Here is a 10,711-nt window from a genome sequence, read left to right as displayed (position 1 = left end):
GCTACTTATTACTTATCTATTATATCTTATCTAATCTACTTAAAAGCTTACTTCTATTATAATAATAATATATTAATATACTTAACTTTATACTTTTTAATAATTATAGCGTAATTAATAGCTAAGATATTAATTTTCTTTACTTTTTTAATTAATTTCTCCTTAAATATAAATATATCTATTCGCTATTATAATCTCTTAATATTTTTATTTTAACTAAACTTATTCTTTACTTTTTATTTTAATTAAGAGCTTAATCGCCATCTAATTAATCTATATCGAGACTCTTTAACATCGTCATCGTTATTAGTATTTAATACTCATTATAATAAATTATCAGACTTAGTCTCTTCTACTTTAATTACTATAAAAAGATAAATTAATAGATATATATAAAAGAATTAAAAAGCTTATACGAATATCTATAAATACTAAGCTATTCTTAATTTTAATTAAAGCTTATTTTATTAAAAAGTGTATTAATTCTAGCAAGTATCGATATTAGAAATAAAGAGAATATATATTATACGCTATTATAAGTATATTATTATAGAGTTTAATTTAAAGAATAATTATTTTTATAAAGATAGTAAAACTTAAAAATAAGAAAGTAAGAATAAAATATATAAAAATTTTAATAAGTTATAATAGTTTAACGCTAGCTAAATTAAATAAAGATAATTATTTACTAGCTCGCTCTCTTAGATCTTTTATCTTTTAATCTATATAAACTATAATAATAATTATAATTATTATAAAAGTAATTAAGATTATACTAGATAATAATATTTAATAAATATAATTCGCTTAAATTTAAATCTTTAAAATTAAAGAGAAAGTATTTTATTAATATTTAATTTAAGCTAGATAATATAAAGTAATTTAAAAATTTAGTATACGCGATAGATATCTAAGCTTTTCTTCCCCTCTTTTTTCTCTCTAAGACTTTCTTTTTTATATTAATTCTTCTTATTATTAAATTATCTTCTTTATATATTAAACTTCTATTTAAATAATTTAATATTATTATAGCGATATTAAAAGTATAACGTAGTTATTAAGTCGTATATTTATCTTTTATCTTTTAATAACTTTAAGTTAATACGTAGATAGATCGCGCGAAGAGCTTAATTCATATATACTTAATCTATCATTAATAGGTTTTTAAAAAAATTAATATTATTTTAGAGTATTAGATATAGTATTAAAATAAAGTCTTTATTAGATATTATTATCGCTTTAATCGCTATCGCTATTACTTTAATAAATATTATCTCTATTTTAATAAGTATTACTCTTATTTTAATAGTATTAAAGCGTTAATAGAAATTAGATAGTATATTTTTCTAATTATTATTATATTTATTATATATAATTAACGCGAGCTATAGCTTAAGCTTTATATAAGATTTATCGCTATTAAATTTTAATTAATCTTATAATTTCGAAGCTTCCCTTTTAGCGCGTAGTTCGTAAGATTTTATATTATATATATATTATATTATTTAACTATTATCTTTAAAGATTCGCTTTTAAAAGATAACTCTATATTTTTATAATAAATAAAATATTAAATAGAATAATTAATAGAATTTAATCTTTTATTTACTAGCTAGTAATAAGTCTTATAATTTTTATATCTAATTATATTTAAGATTATAATTATAATTATTTTTATAATTATAATTAATATAAATTAAGACTTTTTATTAATATATAGCTTCTTTTAAAAGATTTATATAAGTGTAATTAAAGGTTAATATTCTTCTTTTAAGCGTTAAACGCTTAGCGAGAAGTATTAGAAGATTTATATCTAGATATTTATTAACTATATATTAGAATTTACTTATTTTAAATTTTAGATATAAATATCTTTATTTTTAGATAAGATAAAGAAGCTATAAATTTAAAATTAGATATTATTAAGAGTTATTTACTATTTTCTATTATATTTTAACTATTTACGATTATTAATATACTCACTAATAAGAAAGACGTATTATTACTATATAAATTTAATTGCGATATTAGTAATAATTATTAAAACTAAAGCTATTAAATATAGAGATACTCGCTAATAAGAAAGGCGTATTATTACTATACGAATTTAATTACGATATTAATAATAACTATAGAAATTAAAGTTATCGAATATAGAAATACCCGCTAATAAGAAAGATATACTATTACTATACGAATTTAATCGCGATACTAATAATAATTATAGAAATTAAAGCTATTAAATATAGAAATATCTATTAATAAGAAAAGCGTGCTATTATTATATAAATTTAATCGCGATATTAATAATAACTATAAGAATTAAAGCTATTAAACGTAGGGATATTCGCTAATAAGAAAGATATATTATTACTATATAAATTTAGTCGCGATATTAATAGTAACTATAAAAACTAAAGTTATCGATATAGAAATACTTATTAATAAAAAAAGTATATTATTATTATATGAATTTAATTATAATATTAGTAGTAACTATAGAAATTAAAGCTATTAAATATAGAGATATAATCTTTAATTTAATATAGATTTTAGAATAAGAAATCTCTTTTATTAAAGTAGTAGTATTTTTATAAATATATATCTATATTTAAATCGATTTAAGAAGTTTTATTCTATAAATATAAAATATATAAAGTTATTAAATTAAGTATAATAGCTAAATATTATTAATTAAGTATAATAAATAGAATAATAATTAGAATATCTTATTTTTAACTTAGAATAGTTTTTCTTTTATTTATTATATATTTTCTTTTTATAAAAACTACGTCTAGACTTTAATAATATTATATTATTATTTATAAATTTATATTTTATTATAATTATATAAAAAGCTATATATCTTTTAATTATAAAGTAATTCTTTTTATATAAAATATATATAATTAAGCCGCTAGATATTAGTTAGTAATTTTCTTTATTTATAATTATTAAAAAGTAAATTATATTATTAAAATTACTCGTTAATTTTATTTTTATAATTTCTTAAAATACGCTTAATATAGAGATTTAAATTTAAAGCGAATTAATCGAATTTAAAGCTATATAAATTAAGATCTTCTTTATTACTCGAGCGAATACGATTTAAAAAATAATTAAATTCGTTAATTTTTATAATTCGCGGATTTTCTTTAATATATAAACTTTATAATCTAATTAGTAATAATATAATTAGTATATATAATTAATTTATTATTTAATTTAAATATATATAATTAATATAATTACGTACTTTTTTATTTATAGTTATACTTTTTAAACTTTATATATAATCTTCTAATCTTCGCCTTCGCGAAGTCTTATCTTTACTTTACTTCGATAATTTAAATAAGTCTAAATTAATAATTAATAAATTATTAAGAATTTTTTAAATTTTCGCGATTATTAAATTAATAGCTTTAATAGATAATAATATTATATATTAACGAACTATAATTAATATTATAATTAATTATTATATTAAAAGATATAACGTTATTAGATATATACTTACTTTATAAAAATAATATTATTAATCTAATTTAATTATAGAGTATAAAAAAAAAAAATTTCTCTAGATATAGATAATATCGTAATAAATAAATATATTATAATATAAATATTATAATAATAAAAAGAATTTTTAAGAAAAAAGAGAATAGATTAGAAAAGAATAATATTAAATATTTATTATTAAACTAACTAATATTATATAATTAAAATCTTATTAAAATAAAATATTATTTAAAAATAGATTAAGTTTAAATATTAATTAGAAAGCTAATTAGAAAAAGAGATTAATTTTTTTTTTATTAATATATATCGTAGAGTTATATATAAGCGCTTCTTTTTATATTTTAAATATACTTTAAATATCTATAGCTATATATATACACTCTCTCTTATATTTTATATATTTCGATATTCTTTATATATATAATATATTTATTAAAGATAATTTTATTAATCTAATTAATTTCTATTTAATTTTATATTTATTAATTATAAGAAAAGCTCTTTATTTTAATATTATAACTTTATTAATTTATTATTTTTAAACGCCGAGTTGTTTATAGCTTATAATTAATCTACTTACTCTCTTTTCTTCTTTTATTATAAAAATAAAAAAAGATATTATTTCTTTTTCGCCTTCATCTATAATAAATTAATTATTATTTTTATAAGATTAAAGATATTAATTTAAAGACGATATTATCTAATTAAAAGCGAAGAATATAATATTTTAATATTTTAACGCTTAAGTAAAAGATATTATAATATTATTTAAATAAGAGAGAGTTATATTAATAAGAAAGATCTCGAGATTTAAGAATAATCTTAGCGCGATAAAAGATTTAATTTTTATATATAAAAGATTTAGATAATAATTAGTTTAGCTAATTAAATTATTAAAGTATTTAAATTAAATTCTAATTCTATATTAACGCTTAATAAAATTAATTTAATAATTCTAAAATATTAATATACGCTCTTATTAATATAGTTAGTAATTAGAATATTAATTAAATAAATATAATCTTTAATTCTAATAATTAAAATAGTATAATAGCGAATTAATATTAATATTAAAGCGAATAAAGTATATATTATATTAAATAAAAAAGCGTTAATAGCTAGACTAATTAGAGTTTTAAATTAATAAAATTAAATATTAATTCTATATTAGCGTTATTATATACTTTTAAATATATAATTATTAATTATAATATTAATTAGAAAGAATTAGTCTTTAATTTAAAATATTAAAAATAATATAGCGATATATTATTAAAGCGATATAAGTTTCTATTATAGTAAAAAGATAGAATTTATATATTAAATATTAATTTTATTTTATTTCTAATATTTTATTTATTTATATATCTCTTTTAATTTCTTTTTAAATATCTTAATTTTAAAATATTAATTAGATCTTTATTTAGTATAAACTCGATTTTCTTAATTAACGATACTTAGTATAAGATATTAATAAGTATATTTTAATATAAAAATAATAATAAATCTTACTTTCTTTTTAATATTAATAATAAAAAATAAAAAATATAATAGTAAATAAAGATAGTATAGATTATATAGAATTAGTTTAAATCTAATAGCGATTATTAGCTTATTTATTAAGACTTAGAACTTAGAAAATTTTAGAAATAAATATAATTTAACGAATATATACTTATTAATTTCGAGGAGTTATATATTATTTATTATTATTATAATAAGATTCTAATTTATCTATTTATAGATTATAAAATAAGCGAAATAATAGTATATATTAAGTTTAAGAGATATATTAAGAAATTTAATTTAAGTAGTTTATAATAAATAAATCTAATTAATAGTTATAAAAATTAGATATATTTCTAAATTAGATAATATAAATTATTAATAAATAAAATAATAAATAAAAAATTTAGTTTACTATTTACTCTAGAAAAGATAATATTAAGATTCTCTTATAATATTAGAAGATTAAAAGTTTATATATAAAGATTTCTCGAAATAATTTCGTCGCTAAATTATAAATACTAGTATTTTATTTATAATTATTAATAATTTTAAAATATTATAACTCTTATACTATTTTAATTCTAATATATAATTAAAGTTAATATTTATTATAAAGAATTAATTAATAAAAAAAGCTATAGAGCTAGAGATAAGATTATTAAAGAATTTATTAATTAATAATATTAAAGTCTCTCTAGCTCTAGATTATTAGTTATCTTATAATTATTAATTATTTATAATAATTTTAATTTTTTTTATTAATATTAATTAATAATAATATAAAATTCTTATAAACTTCGAATATATTGAAGATAAATATATTAATTAAAAACTTATAAGTATTATTAATTTAATTCTTATAGAATATAAGATTTAATTTTATATATTTAGACTTATAATTAATAACGCTAATAATAATAATATACTCTTTAATAATTTAATTACTTATCTTTCTATTTTCGTAATAAATAACTCGCTTAATATTAAAGAATTTAAATTCTTAAATTATTTATAATATATTCTCTATATAGTATATATTATTTAATTAATTTTAAAAGAACTTCTAAATAATATTAAAGTTATTTTAATAAATAAGAAATTCTAGAGAAGTTAAAGTAATAAAGAAAATAAGAATTAAGTTTAAATAAATATAATTAATCTATCGATAATTCTAATAAAAATATAATATTTCTTATTATTATTCTAATTATTATATTATTAATTATATTAAGATTTAAAAAATTATTATATATATTAATATTAGCGACTAGCGTAAAGAGATCTTTTTTATATTATAAGCTAAATAATTTTAAAATAAAAATATTTTAATATTAGATAAATATTAATCTTCTAAAAAGAAGTAATACTATTAGAAATATTCTCTTAAACTTTTTTAAGATATTAAGACTTATTAAAATTTAATTTATTAGATATTAATTCGCGTTCTACTTCTTTATATTAATATTATATATTTTTTAAAAAATAAATTAACTATTTATTTAAGATTAAGTAATAAGAAATAATTATAGATAGAAATTATAGTCTAGATATCTAAATAATTTTCGATTAATTTCTAATAGATTTAATATTTAATTTAGCTTATTAAGTTTTTTTATAAATTTATAAAATTAATAAATAGAGAAAAGAAGGCTATAATTTATTATATCTTTAATATTTATAATTATCTATTTAACTATATAGATAAAGAGCTTAAAAAATTAAAAAGAAAAAGAATTTCTTAGAAAAAAGAACTTTTTAAAGCTTTTAAAATAACTTATAAGAAATTAGCTATCTATTATAATTAAACTTAATTAAATTTAAATTATCTATATAAATAAATTATACTTCTATATTTAAATTATAATAATATAAAGTTAAAGAAATTAAATTAAAAGATTAATATTAGAGAGAAGCTATAGACGGAGATCTACTAAAAAACGCTTAAAAGAATATTTTAAAATTATTAAAATATTAATATAAGTAGTTAATTATAAAGAGCTAAGCGAATAAATTAATTAAATAAAAATATACTCGATTAAATAATAGAATTTAAGATTAAGAATTTAAATAATAAGAATAAATATAATTAGCTTTAGTAATATAGAAGAAATAATAAGTTTTCTAATTATTATTCTAATTATAATCTTACTTCTAATCTTTATAAAGCTTCTTTTAATAATTTAGCGAATCTTTTAATTTTAGAGTAATAAAAGAAATTAAAATTTAAATACGCTATAGTTACTCGAATAGCTTATAATATTCTTTATTTTCTTATAAGAATTATTACGTATAAGCGATACTTCTTAATAATTAAAAGATATTATAATACTTAGAAATATTATTTATTAGCGATATTTTATACTCTAATAATAATTCTTTATATAAAATATTAAGAAAACGAGTTTAAATAAATTAAATTAAATTTTAAAGAAGATCTTAATATATCGAATTAAATTAAAAGAATTAATAATACTTTATATAAAAACTTAGTTAATATTTATAATAATTATATTAGCGAAGATAATAAGCTTATAAAAAGTATTTTAATAAGTCTAATATTTATAAATTTATTAAGATATATTATTAATACTCTATAATATATAAAGAGATAATTAATAAATTTATAATTAGAGAGAGTTAGTAATAATAGATCTAATCTTAAAAAAAAGATTTAAAATAACTTAAAAAGCGAATTTATTTATAAATAATTAATAAATTTAATTAGATAAAGATAGATTTAGAGAATTTAAAAGAATTATAATAAAGTAGAATAGAAGAGTAGCGAAGAGTTTAAGAGAAGAATAAATATAAAGTTTATTAAGTTTATCTAACGCGTTAAAGCGAATATATAAATAAAGATAATTATAGAATTTTATTTTTATAATATTTAAAGATTTAAAATTTAGAATATTCTTTTATATTATAATTTTAAGAAGAAGAATAGAGACGCTTATAATTTTAATTATTATTTTAATTATTACTATTAATAAGAAGATAAATAGCTATATTAAATTATTTTTTATATTTCCTCTCTCTTAATAAAGAAGAATAAATATATTCTATATATCTTAATCGAATTATTTTATAAATATAGAAATTTTAATCGAAATATCTTATATATATATTATTTTATAATATAATATTATAAATATATTATATCGTAGAATATTCTATTAAGATCTCGAATCTATATTAGAAAAATGAAATAATATTCGACTCTATTTATATTATATTCGGGTACGATATAATATTACTTAATATGAAATATCTTATAAAATATATTATACCTTTTCGGCTAGTAAGATTTAATCCGTTCGTTCTATATATTATATATCTGAAATTCTAATAGATTATAAGCTCGATTCTAACGCTTCTACTATACCTCGCTGCTACTATATTATTCTACTACTATATCTTATTCTACTACTATATCTTATTCTACTATTATATCTTATTATTACTATAAGCTCGATCTATAGAATATATAGACTAAGTCGCTATAATACTAGCTTTCTATAAGACTAATTCAGATAATAGAGTTATAACTACGTCGTCGTATCGTTATAAAGAACGCTCGTTATTATAAAGAACTCTTCTCGTCGTAAAGAACTATAGATAATAGAGATATATATTATAGTAATAAAGAGAAACGTCGCGAAGAACTATAGATAGTAAAGATACGTATTAATATAATATATAAGTTCTATATAAAATAACTATATTACTTCGAGATAAAGTATTACGTCTTATTATACTTTAGAGATATATTATATTATCTTAGAAAGAGATATTACGTTAAGAAGATATATTATCTAGAATAGATATTAAATATTACTCTAGAAAGAAGTATTACGTTAAAAATACGTATTATTTAAAATAAGTATTAAATATTATATTAGAAAGATATATTATATTAGAATAATATATAATAAGACTAAAATAGTCTATTTATTAAGACTAAAATAGCCTATTATTAAGACTAAAATAGTCTATTTATTACGACTAAAATAGTCTATTGTTACGACTAAAATAGTCTATTATTACGACTGGAATGGCCTGTTGTTGTTACGGCTGGAATGGCCTATTGTTATGGCTGAAATGGCCTATTGTTATGGCTGGAATGGCCTATTGTTACGGCTGGAATGGCCTGTTGTTGTCGAAGGCTGGAATGGCCTGTTGTTGTCGAAGGCTGGAATGGCCTGTTGGTGAGGCTGGAATGGCCTGTTGTTGGGCTGGAATGGCCTGTTGTTATTGAGGCTGGAATGGCCTGTTGTTATTAAGGCTGGAATGGCCTGTTGTTGAGGCTGGAATGGCCTGTTGTTGTCGAAGGCTGAAATGGTCTGTTGTTGGGAGTTGTGTATAGCTTTATTTCTTGTTGGGTGGACTGGGAGCGTAGCTTCAGGGGAGTGTTGAAATGTGGCCTCCGCGTATCTCAGCCACCATGTTTTCTAGCCACCTAATTTTGTACTGTATTTAGAATCTGGCCTCGGAGAGGTTTTAGAGAATCAATCCGTCCGTTCTATATACTACATACCTGAAATTCTAATAATATCTATATCTTAATCTTTATAAAAGATATATTTTTATAATCTTAGAAATAAGAGCTTTATTTTTAAGAGCTATTATAAAGACTATAATCTTATATATTTATAGAATTCTTTAATATATTATATAAATAATAATAATTATTTCTATAATATATATAAAAATAAGATTTTAGAAGATAAGAAATTTAATTATAAAGACGAGAAAGTCGATATTAAGTTTATCTCGATTACTTATTATATTATTATAAACGAATAAAGATCTATAAATTAAATTCATAATCATTTTTTTTTAATTAGGGCTATCGAGTAAATTTGATAAGCGAACTTTTAATAGACGACATTTAAATTCGTTATCTTTAAATATTTATAAGTCTAAATTTAGTAATTCTTTTTTTATCTAAAAGCCCACATTTCGTTCTATAATTTAAAAAAAAAATCTCAAAATTTTAATAGAAAATAAAAAATTTAAAGTATTCTAAAATTAAATAATGTGTATCTGTTTTTTAATTAGGGCTGTCTCACTCCGGCTGTCCGCGATCTTTGATGAACGAACTTTGATGAGCGATATTTGAATTCCTTGCGTTTTAATAACCATAAGATTAAATTTCGAAATTCTTAAAAATTCGAAATACACAAACAGCGCTTCAAAATTTAAAAAAAAAATCTCAAAATTTTAATAGAAAATAAAAAAGTAATTCTATGTGTTAATAATATATATCTATTTTTTTGATAAGGGAGGCGCGAGAGAGCGAGATTTTGATAGTTACGAATGCTAATTTATTTACTCATAATGTCTAATTAAAAAGCGTAGATCTATCGAATTTATAATTAGCTATATATATAAATTCAAGATTTTCTAGCTTAGTTCTATCTTATTTTTTTATTAATATATATAATAGAATAAGATAGAATTAAGCTTAAAAATCTTAAATTTATATATATAGTTAATTATTAATTTAGAGTTACTACGCTCTTTAGTTAAATCGACTAAATTAGCTCGATAGCTCTTTCGCGCTTTCTTATTAAAAATTTATATATAGAAGTCTTATACTTTAAGATACTTAGCTTATAATAAATATAGTTACTTTATAATTTCTTAAATTATAAAGCTCGCTTTACGCTTTCTAACGATATAA

The sequence above is a fragment of the Letharia lupina genome, assembly GCF_014066315.1.
Source record: "Letharia lupina isolate WasteWater1 chromosome Unknown contig_9, whole genome shotgun sequence".
Classification (NCBI taxonomy): domain Eukaryota; kingdom Fungi; phylum Ascomycota; class Lecanoromycetes; order Lecanorales; family Parmeliaceae; genus Letharia; species Letharia lupina.
Note: the sequence above shows the minus strand (reverse complement) of the source record.